We start from the raw sequence: 10,600 nt of genomic DNA, 5'->3' as shown, positions 1-10,600 counted from the left end.
AAAGGGTATTGTCTCTTGTTTATTATTGCAATGTTTGCAAGTTTCTATCAGAAAAAAAGGGATTTAGTCAAATGCATTTAGCAATCAGGGTAAGAGTGAAGAATGGAAGCCAGAATAAAAATGCAATAAACTCAGAAGGCAGATCAAATTGAGTGAGTTAGTTTAAATGGGACCCTTCAGAGTACAACCTTATAACCTTACTTTTTCAACTTTATTACCTGTTTAGTTTTTTGTTTTTTTTATTTGTGTGCTTCAAACTCTAAAAGATGCCCTGTGTTTGCCCTGTGTTTGCAGCACATTGCTGCTCCCACATAGAGCAGAATAGTCTAGGTTTCCATTGTCCCAACACCCCTTGCATAGCTTGCTGATTGACATAGATCATGCGCCTTGTTGATTGGAGCAATATACTGGGGAAGTATTGGACCACCCATACTGCTGTGTTCTTTGTGACGGTAGAGTTATTACAAAAAAAAAATTAAATAAAAATCAATAAATAATTATTAATCAAAAAGCATGTATTTACCTTATATAAAAACAGAAAAATAAATAAAAAAACATCTTTATTGTTATTGAGTTATAGAGTTAAACACACAGCTTTATTTAATAATATTAAACCTGTGATCGGTAATATGTTTTCACCAATAGCATACAAAAGGTTTATTACAATGGTATGCATTCCATGAGAATTCAATTTAAAAAAAAAAAACATTTTCTTTTCTCTCCTGAAGTCTTTGTTTAGAAATGAAAAACACAGGGCGGCCCACAGCAGACACATAGCTCTTCTTTACGTAAACGGTTGATAACATTTTTAAAACAAAGGAGCGGACGCAGGAACTCGCTTTGTATAGACAGATTAAACATAGCGGACATTCACTTAGCAACAGCATATGAAACTTCTGACAATCCCAGGTTTTCATGACAGTTCGTGTTCAGGATTGATGATTGCCAGTGTCTCGCTTCCTCTCCCATGACGTCAGATGGTCAGCAGGGCCTTGTTAAGGCGCTAGGTCTGCGCTGCAAGGACCATCATGTGCAGCTCCCGCCATACACCTAAACACAAAGCTGGAACTAATATACAGCCCTAAACATTCTCTCTCCTGTAATCTTACCTCAATACCTTTTACTTCTGCACATCAGTTTACAGCTGAATTAAAGACGGATATAAAAGTAACCTGACCCTTATAAAAATGATACCATTTTGATATGATAAATCCGTATCCGTTAGAATCAGCAGAGTCTTTATTCTTCCATGATAAAATCGTCAGTGATTCACATCACTATGTATATCCTCCTGTGTGTATAATGTACAGTAATCAGGTCCAGTGACGTCCAAACTTCTGCACTGCGTATTTAATGCAACCTTTTAAGTGCAATTTATCTCTGTTTTGTGCTGGGCAAATGATTTCAATTCTACATCAATTAATTTCATTATTTAAAGATAGAGATGCCTTTCTTTTGTCTGTGCAGTCAAATAATATTTAAAAAAAATATTTTTAAACAATTGAAAAAAATTTACAGAACTTTGTTCTGTAATCATTATATGCATATAACAAGAGAGAGAGAGAACACTGCAAGCGTTGATCCTGGGGTACAAACACAACTCATTGGACAATTTTGTGGTAGTTTCTTGTGGGTTAATGAAATACAATGTATGTTGTAGATTGGTGACAATAATAGTGAATGTTAAACAACTTTGCTGTTTGTAAGGCTGCATACACACGTGCAATAATTGTCATTGGAAAGGATCTTGCACAATCTTTTTCAAAAGACTGCACGATGCATGAATGAGCACTGCACATACATTACTGTTCTGCTCTATGGAGAGGGAAGGGGGGAACGATGGAGCGGCACCCCACTGCGCTCTCTCCCCTTCGCTTTCATTATGATCGTTCATCGTTCATTGTCTGTGGATCTGTCGAAACGACGAACAACGAGCACTGTACACACACCAGATTCTCATCCGATATCAGCCCCGAGGCGATTATCTGACGAGAATTCAACTTCTCATATACACCAATAAGTCAAATGCATCCCACATAAAACTCCATAAAAAAGTGCTCATATACTGGGTAGCAGTACTGGTGACCTCCTAGTTTGCACAATATATTGCAATTTTAGGTTGGTCCTTGTATACCTGATTAGGGTCTCATTGTATTTTGTTTTTTTTTTCACAATATATTACACAAAAATGTGCTTATATAAACATACATATACAGTTTTTGACTAACAAGGGTCTAAAAGTCAAGATAAACAACATGAAACAGCAAAACACATACGGGTCTATTTATAAATGTTTTTACTCAAGTTTCACCCAAAAAGTACCCCAAATGTACACATTTTTCACACTGGATTCAATTAGAAAATGTGTGAATCAGCTATAAGGTGTGTGAACTATCCTATATTTGGATGTAGAGCCTGCCAGATTTCTAGTTACACCCCAGATCCAAAGTCATATAAATTCCTTATTAGCATAGTTGCCATTGGTTTGAGTGTCCCTATTGAACACAATTAGATTATTGTTTGCCATATATTATTCACGCGCAGGGAACAACTGTCTGATGTGAACTACTCCCCTTGTGAAATGCTTTGCACTTACCAGGGGGTAACCATCTTTTATCCAGGACACGATTCTTGCACTGTGCTCCTTTAAGATGTATGTCATCATTATCTCCTTGAACACAAAACAATTGTGCAGAAACCTGTTTTGGACTTCAGACGTTACATAAAACATCACAAGGACTTCTGATACAGATCCTGAAGTCAGGTTTTGCCAGTTGGGTGAGAAGACAGGCCTTCACCACATCAGATAATTCCTGATCGTTGGCAGTGATAATAGTGTGTTGTCATATGCTGACATTTATAGAAAGCTCAGCAAAGAGTGAGAGTTGCAGCAAAACAGTGTGCTAACTTTAAATCAAATCAGTTCACTTGTTATAAATATATATATATATATATATATATATATATATACAAACGCACCTCCACCATATGTGATGTGTAAAGTCTGTTGTTTTGTAGGGAGTCTTAAAGTGGAACTAAACTCAAAATAAAAAAAAGAGAATATAAAATATATAAAATTAAATAATAATATAGAATATAAAATGATACATAATTGCAGACATATTATTATTTTTGTAGCCCTTACAATAATTCTGTATCACATTCACCACTTAAAGATTTGGCAATTCTCTGCTTTTCTGAATATTGATTAAAGCTCCTTTATATATTGATGTTATAGGTCTGAGGACTTTGTAGCATCAAAGGGATTCTACTTCAATAGAACCTTCTCATTGAAGTAGAGAGTAGATTATTATTGTCACTGGGGTAATGACATTTTTTTTCTCTTTAGATCTCTTCAGGGCGAACTGATACCCATGAAAAATGAAAGTCAATTAGTATAATAGACAGAGGAGTAAAATAATGTATTTAGTAGATGGGTGCTGCTGTTGATCTCTTTTTATTTAGTTTTTTGCATTAGAATGAAGTACTGCTGAATGCCAAAGGTGCCGATGTGGCCAAACTGCCTTATCTGCAATCTCCCTCCTATTGTGTACTCTCTTCTACCTCTTAGATTGCAAGCTCTTTTGGTTGAGGTTCTCTCCTCCTCCTTTGTCATTGTGTGTATCTGTCTGTAATTCCCAACCCCTATTTAAAGATGAACTGAAAAAAGCCCTCGATCCGTCCACAATCGAGTGAGTCCCGTGCCATCCCTGCTTCTCTCTTTTTTTTGCATGGACTGAACATAGGACGCAGCCATTTTCTTCCTTTTTTCCTTCTTCTTTTGTCAACCGATCTCATGCTGTGTAGGCATTGGATTGGGTGAGCTGTCTTCCTGAAATTGTAAAAAAAAAAAAACGATCTTAGGCATACGCAGAAGGAGCAGCCCACAGCCTCCTAGGGTATGTGATATGAATATCTCAGAAGGCTCCATTTTTTCCTTTCAGTCTTTACTGCTATGGTGGCTCTAAAGAATTTAAAAAAAAACACAAAAAAAACACATTTTACATTATATAAAAGGGTTAGCCAACTTTCTATATAATGTTAAAAATGTGATGATCGGCCCAATTTAATTTACAGTGATGCATAATATGTCGGCACTTTATAAAGTTTATTATTATTATTATTAACCACCTGGGCGTTACACTGATGTCTAGATTTCTGTTCCAAAAGCATTACACTGTTTTTCATAAAAAAAAATTTTTTAAATTGTAGACCTGTCTCTTACAGAAATATGTCCGAACAGGGTTCTAGTAGATATCATGAATATAAAAAATGTTTGAAACACAATCATGTAAAAAAAAAAATACTGTAAATAAAATTCAATAAAAGACACAAAAAATCAGCTTAAACAAGAATACATAAATAAATGAAAAATACTGAAAATGCGATAATTCGGTATACTGTAGACTAATATATTTTTCTAAAACACCTCCCTAGTGTCCGTCACATACCTATAGACAAAACCACATAAATATATTTTCTATTATTTTGTATTGGATTGGATATAGGACTTTGTGTTCGATCCAATACAAAATGAGAACAAAATTCAAACTCATTTTGTATTGGATTGAATACAAACTCCTGTATCCAATCCAATACAAAATGAGAGTTTGTATTTACCAATTACATACTTTGTATTTATTTTGAATTATTTTGTATTGGATTGGATACGGGAGTTTGTATTCAATCCAATACAAAATGTGTTTGAATGAGTTTCAATTTGAATTTCCCGCACACGCGCCGACGTCATTGTACGCGCCGACGTACACGCTACGGAGGGAGAAGAAGCCGGCCGGCTTCTTCTTCTCCGCCGGCCGGCCGGCTTCTTCTTCTTCCCGGAGAGGGCACCCGACGCTGGAGGACGACGCTGGAACACGACGCTGGATGATCACAGCGGGACCAGGTAAGTGATTTTCATACAGTGAGAAAAGTTTGGGGTTATCGATAATTGTAAATATTTTAAACCCGAACCAAGGTCGGGGTTATCGCTCGGGTGGTTAATAATATTAATAATAATAATAATAACAATTAATGCATTGCACTGCTGCAAAACAACGAACAGCAGATCAAACGCAGCCTTAGAATTGACATCCATATTTTACCAATTAGGTCAATGGGAATATGTTGATTTGTGTTTGATGTCCATTACTGTCTGCATGACAAAGGGGACCCTTTCAGGACCCTGTGGGGACCCAGACCAGTAAACTTTGCTTCTGCTGCTCACTTTACAATACAATCGTGTTAAAAATGTTTTGGTGTGCTGGTGATACGCCCTTTTACACTGATATCAATGTGGGGTGGGGGGCACTCTTTACTAACGGCAATGTAAGGGGGCACTTCTACACCAATACCAATGTAAGGGGCATTTCTACACCGATACCTATGTAAGGGGGCATTTATCCACTAATACCAATTTAAAGGGGCACTTCTACACCAATACCAATGTAAGGGGGTATTTCTACACCAATGCCTATGTAAGGGGGCATTTATCTACTGATACAAATGTAAGGAGGCATTTCTACACCAATACCAATGTAAGGGGGCATTTCTACACCAATACTTATGTAAGGGGGCATTCACCCACTGATACCAATGTAAGGGGGCATTTCTACACCAATACCAATGTAAAGGGGCATTTATCCACTGATACCAATGTAAAGAGGCACTTCTACACCAATACCAATGTAAGGGGGCATTTCTACACCAATACCAATTTAAGGGGGCATGTCTACACCAATACCTATGTAAGGGAGCATTTATCCACTGATATTAATGTAAGGGGCATTTCTACACCAATACCAATGTAAGGGGGCATTTATCCACTGATACCAAAGTAAGGAGGCACTTTTACACCAATACCAATGTAAGGGGGCATTTCTGGACTGATACTAGTGTAAGGAGGCATTTCTCCACTGATACTAATGTAAGGGGGCATTTCTACCCCAATACCTATGTAAGGGGGCATTTCTCCACTGATACTAATGTAAGGAGGCATTTCTCCACTGATACTAATGTAAGGGGGCATTTCTCCACTGATACTAATGTAAGGGGGCATTTTTACACCAATACCTATGTAAGAGAACATTTCTTCGCTGATATCAATGTAAGGGGACATTTATCTACTGATACCAATGTAGGGGACATTTATCCACTGATACCAATGTAAGGGGCACTTTTCCCCGCAATAACAAAGTAAGAAGGCGCTTTATTGACACCTATGTAATGAGGCCTTTCTACAATGACACCAATATAAGGGCGCTTTTCTCCACTGAAACCAATGTAACGGGGCACTTCTATGCCAACCTCCACATCTCCAGTGATAACAATTCAGGGGGCTTTCTCCTAATTTTGCCAATGTAAGGGATTATTCAGTGACAAATGAAACCACTGGCCCAGGGTATAAAGTATGACCGCCTAGTGATGGAGGGGGGTTAATGGCAGTCATGGTTGGGTTCCAGTACAGTAGTAATTTGTTTTTTGTGGCTTTGGCCTACAAAGGTTTAGAAGCCCCGGCAACAGGTTGAAAACTCTGAGTCTGCTGACATCACAACCAAGATGGCAGCTCCCAGTTGCAGTCTTGGGACTTTTGTATGTCTGCCTAAAGGAGCTATTTACAGGGAAAATAACATACATAAAATAAAATATGTTAAATGTATGTGCAATCTAATGAGAAGATTTTTTAAAGTAAATGGTCCATTGACAGGTTTTCTTTACATACAAAGCAGTTTATTGGATTTTATGCAGGCCATTGGGATTGAACAATTATATGAGTAATGTTTTTCTATTAACTGAAAGTCCTATTTCCTGCAACAAAGATTAAAAATCAGATTTTTAAGTTAATAATATCTTAATCTTAATAATACAATTAGGATGAGGATGTTATTACAATGATTGCATGCAAGTAAGTCTGTATTTCCTTGCTGTACTCTCTCCATCGTATTAATGTTTTACTGATTTACTTCAGTCTGTTTTTATTTATTTTCCTGTCAGTCCTCCTTGTTCCCGCCCTTTTTCCACAGCTCCTCCTCCCCCCCCCCTTTTCTCCTCAGCTCTTCTGCTTTACATCCCCACCAGTCTTAGCTCCTCCCCTTGAAGACTCCACCCCCTTCCTCCTCCAGCAAATGTTATTTTTTCTCATCCGCCCACTTAGACTTGCCCCGCCCACCTCCTCAGACGCGCCCACCGAAGCTTAAGACGGTAGTAGGCGTGGCCCGGGAGGTTCCGTCTGACGTCACGATTCTTCCCAGCATTCCCGAGCATTCACTGCCTTAGCAACCGCGGAGTGAGAGCGAGGCGCGGCCGGGTGAGAGGTCAGCGGAGAGACACCGAGCCAGGCAGCAGGCGGCGGCTCGGAGTCACCGGGAGGAACTAAGGTGAGGAGGAAGTCCCAGGAGAAGGGGAAGTTGTTGTTACCGGTGTGTTTTAGGGGCTCGGATCTGTATTGTGGGTCGCTGGGTCCCTGATGGTGTGAGTGACTTTGTGCTTTATTTCACCTGTGTGTGTCAGTGGATCTCCCCCCCCCCCGCGCGTCTGTCATTGAGAGGATCACCTGGCTGAGCCCCTGGAGCTTTTGCTTGTTGGCTGTCACTTGTAGGAGCACCTGTAGATCTCCTGTGTGAGCTGTCACGATCGGGATCGGCTGCCAGTCTCCTGTGTGCTGTCATGATAGAAATCGCATACGAGATCTCCTGTAAGCTGTCACGATAGGGATCACCTACCAGATCTCCTGTGTGCCGTCATCATAAAATATCGGCTGCGAGATCTCCTGTCTACTGTCACTATAGGGATCGGCTGCTAGATCTCCTGTGTGCAGTCACAATAGGGATCGGCTGCGAGATCTACTGTGTGCTGACGCTATAGGGATCTGCTGCGAGATCTACTGTGTGCTGTCACTAAAGGGAGCACCATGCTAGATCTCCTGTGTGCTGTCCCTATAGGGATCACACGCTAGATCACCTGTGTGCTGTCCCTATAGGGATCACACGCTAGATCCCTGTGTGCTGTCCCTATAGGGATCACACGCTAGATCACCTGTGTGCTGTCCCTATAGGGATCACACGCTAGATCTCCTGTGTGCTGTCCCTGTAGGGATCACCTGGGAGATCCCCAGTCAGCTATAACTTTAGAGATTTCTTGCTAGATCTACCGAATGCTGTCACTAAAGGGATCCCCTGCTAGATCTAATGTTTTTTTAATCACTGTAAGGATTAAGTGCTAGATTATCACTATAGGGATCACCTGCTAGGTCTCTTGTGTTCCATCACTATAGGGAACACATGCTAGATCTACTTTATGCTGTCAGTATGGGGATTGCACATTAGATCTCCTATGTGTTGTAGGTTTAGGGATCACATGCTCTATTTACTGTATTTGTGTACTGTCACTATATGGATCCCCTTATAGATCTCTGTGTCCTATCACTCTAGAGATTCTCTGTTAGATGTCCTGTTTTTTTTCTGTCACTCTAAAGATCCCATGATAGATCTGCTCTGTGTGCTTGTCACTAAGTAAATAATTAAATAAATTCCCCCTTATGCACTGTCACTAAAGGGTTACAATAATAGATCCCCACTCGGTGTCTGTCATTATAGTGATCTACTGATTGATCCCTTTTGTGTGTCTGTCACTATAGAGATTGCCTGCTAGATCCCCTCTGTGTGCCTGGCCGTGTTAGATCCCCCAATAGATCATGTCTGTGTGCCTGTTAAATTGGATGTTTTCTTTACATCTGTAGCAGACATGATCCTCTAGAGATCTTTTCTGACTCTTACATGCTACCTTGTAGATCCTTGTTCCTTCGGCCACTGATCTTCAAAGTAACTGCTGTTGACAGGATCACTTGTAGATCTCACCCTGTGTATTGGTTACTGAAAGGATCACCTTTATAAGTAATTGATCTACTTTGTCACTGTGTCACAGCCATATTCACCTCCTTTGGGTCACCATCTTTATCCTAATGCATCTATCACAGAAGGGATCTAGTAGTTTAGATATGACCCTGTGAAACTTTAACTAGCAGGATCAACTTGTGGATCCACTTTGTTCCTATCCCAAGTGCCACATTTATATCAGTATCTCCCATGTATAGTTACAGAGAGGATCTTTCCATACGAGTTTATTGGATCTCTTTAGAATCATACAAGTCCTGTTTTGTATGTCACTGGATCACCAATATGTGTATATCAGTCACTCGGTCATCTGGGCTGATATCTCCAAAACTTTCACTTATATTTTGAAATAAGAATGTTCAACACTGGCGGATGTATCTCGGCTATAGATCTCCTCCTATATCTGTCACAAATAATCCCATGATTACCAGCTTGTGTCTCTCCTGCAACCCTTATATCTATCACATGCAGAACTACAAGTGCATGATCAGATCCTCCCTATTACTAACAGGATTCCCAGTGATTTAGACATCCATAAGTATTCCATTTAGAGATCCATAAATATTTGACTTAGGGTATTGGATTACTTTTATGATTCTACTTCTCTGTGTTCTGTTATTAAATCCCTCTGATATTACTAGGCCTGTAAATCCTGGATCACCTGAACGGTATTATTCAGTTTTTACAAATGTCAGTCTGTAAATTTGTCAGTGATCAGCTTTTGTGTTGATGGGATCTCTGTGTCGCCAGGTTCAAGCCAGCCCTGACTCATTCCCCGTGTTAAGATCTACCCCCTGCACCTAGTTCAGGATTTAGTTTCCTGGCAGCTGTCACTATAGGGTTCCAATAATAGATCCCCTTTCTTTGTTGTTAATTATAGTGATCCACTATAGATCCCTGCATCTAGTTCAGGATTTAGTGACCTGGCAGCTGTCCTGGCAACAGATCCGGGGTACTGCCACCTGTGTTGTCACCATTGCCAATTGTTATATTGTCTGTTGTGACTGCAAACAATATTTGTATATTATAATGGACAGATCGCTGTATTTGCTCGGGATGTCTGGATCCAATTCCCATTGTACCTGAAAGTTTCAGTGGCGTGATTGTCAGCTGTGCTTCGTTGGCACTGAATGGGTGAACGCCTTCTTTGTGATACTGAACACAAGCAGATACTTGTTCCTTGAAGCATATTATGTGTAGTTATATTTTATTAATTAGTACAATCCTTAGTCTGTCACCCAGCCCTTTTATTTTCTATTAGACATTTGCAAACTTTACATTTTGTGTGTATATAAAAGCTTCAGAATATAATAAATGTTCTAAAAACAATGCGCTCATATTGCAAACTGTTAGGCTATGTACACAGGTCAGATGATTCCGCTCCGATATCAGCGATTATCTGGCGTGTGTACAACGCTCGTCCAAAGCCGTTCGTGGATCTGCCAGGATGGATCCATGAACGGCTTTGGACGAGTGTTGTAATCGTAATACAAGTGAAGGGGAGAGAGCACAGTGGGGTGCCATTCCATCGTTCTCCTATCTCCAGAGAACAGAAGGGCGCTCGTTCAGTCGTTTGTCATTGGAAAAGATCATTGAACTTGTGTGCCATACGCAGTGGTGAGGTGTTGTTCTCTGTTAACTATTTTACATTATGGATTGGTGCACCTGGACAGAAGCGATGAGGGTTTGTGTTTGTCCATGGCGGTTCATAG

The 10,600-nt window shown here is 39.9% G+C and overlaps 1 protein-coding gene across 2 annotated transcripts in view; it reads left to right on the top strand.

The window, feature by feature from the left end:
* The first annotated feature begins 7,227 nt into the window (after window positions 1-7,227).
* The window catches only part of GNG12 (G protein subunit gamma 12), an 82,933-nt gene continuing 79,560 nt past the window's right edge, over window positions 7,228-10,600 (top strand). The window contains exon 1 of one of the 2 annotated variants that reach the window (XM_072419449.1): window positions 7,228-7,373. The gene's annotated coding sequence lies outside the window, so the exon portion shown is untranslated. The remainder of the gene's footprint in view (window positions 7,374-10,600) is intronic. The other variant, XM_072419450.1, reaches the window with a different exon arrangement.

Source organism: Pyxicephalus adspersus, chromosome 8 (assembly GCF_032062135.1).
Source record: "Pyxicephalus adspersus chromosome 8, UCB_Pads_2.0, whole genome shotgun sequence".
NCBI classification, from domain to species: domain Eukaryota; kingdom Metazoa; phylum Chordata; class Amphibia; order Anura; family Pyxicephalidae; genus Pyxicephalus; species Pyxicephalus adspersus.
Note: the sequence above shows the minus strand (reverse complement) of the source record. Positions and strands in the feature narration are given on the sequence as shown.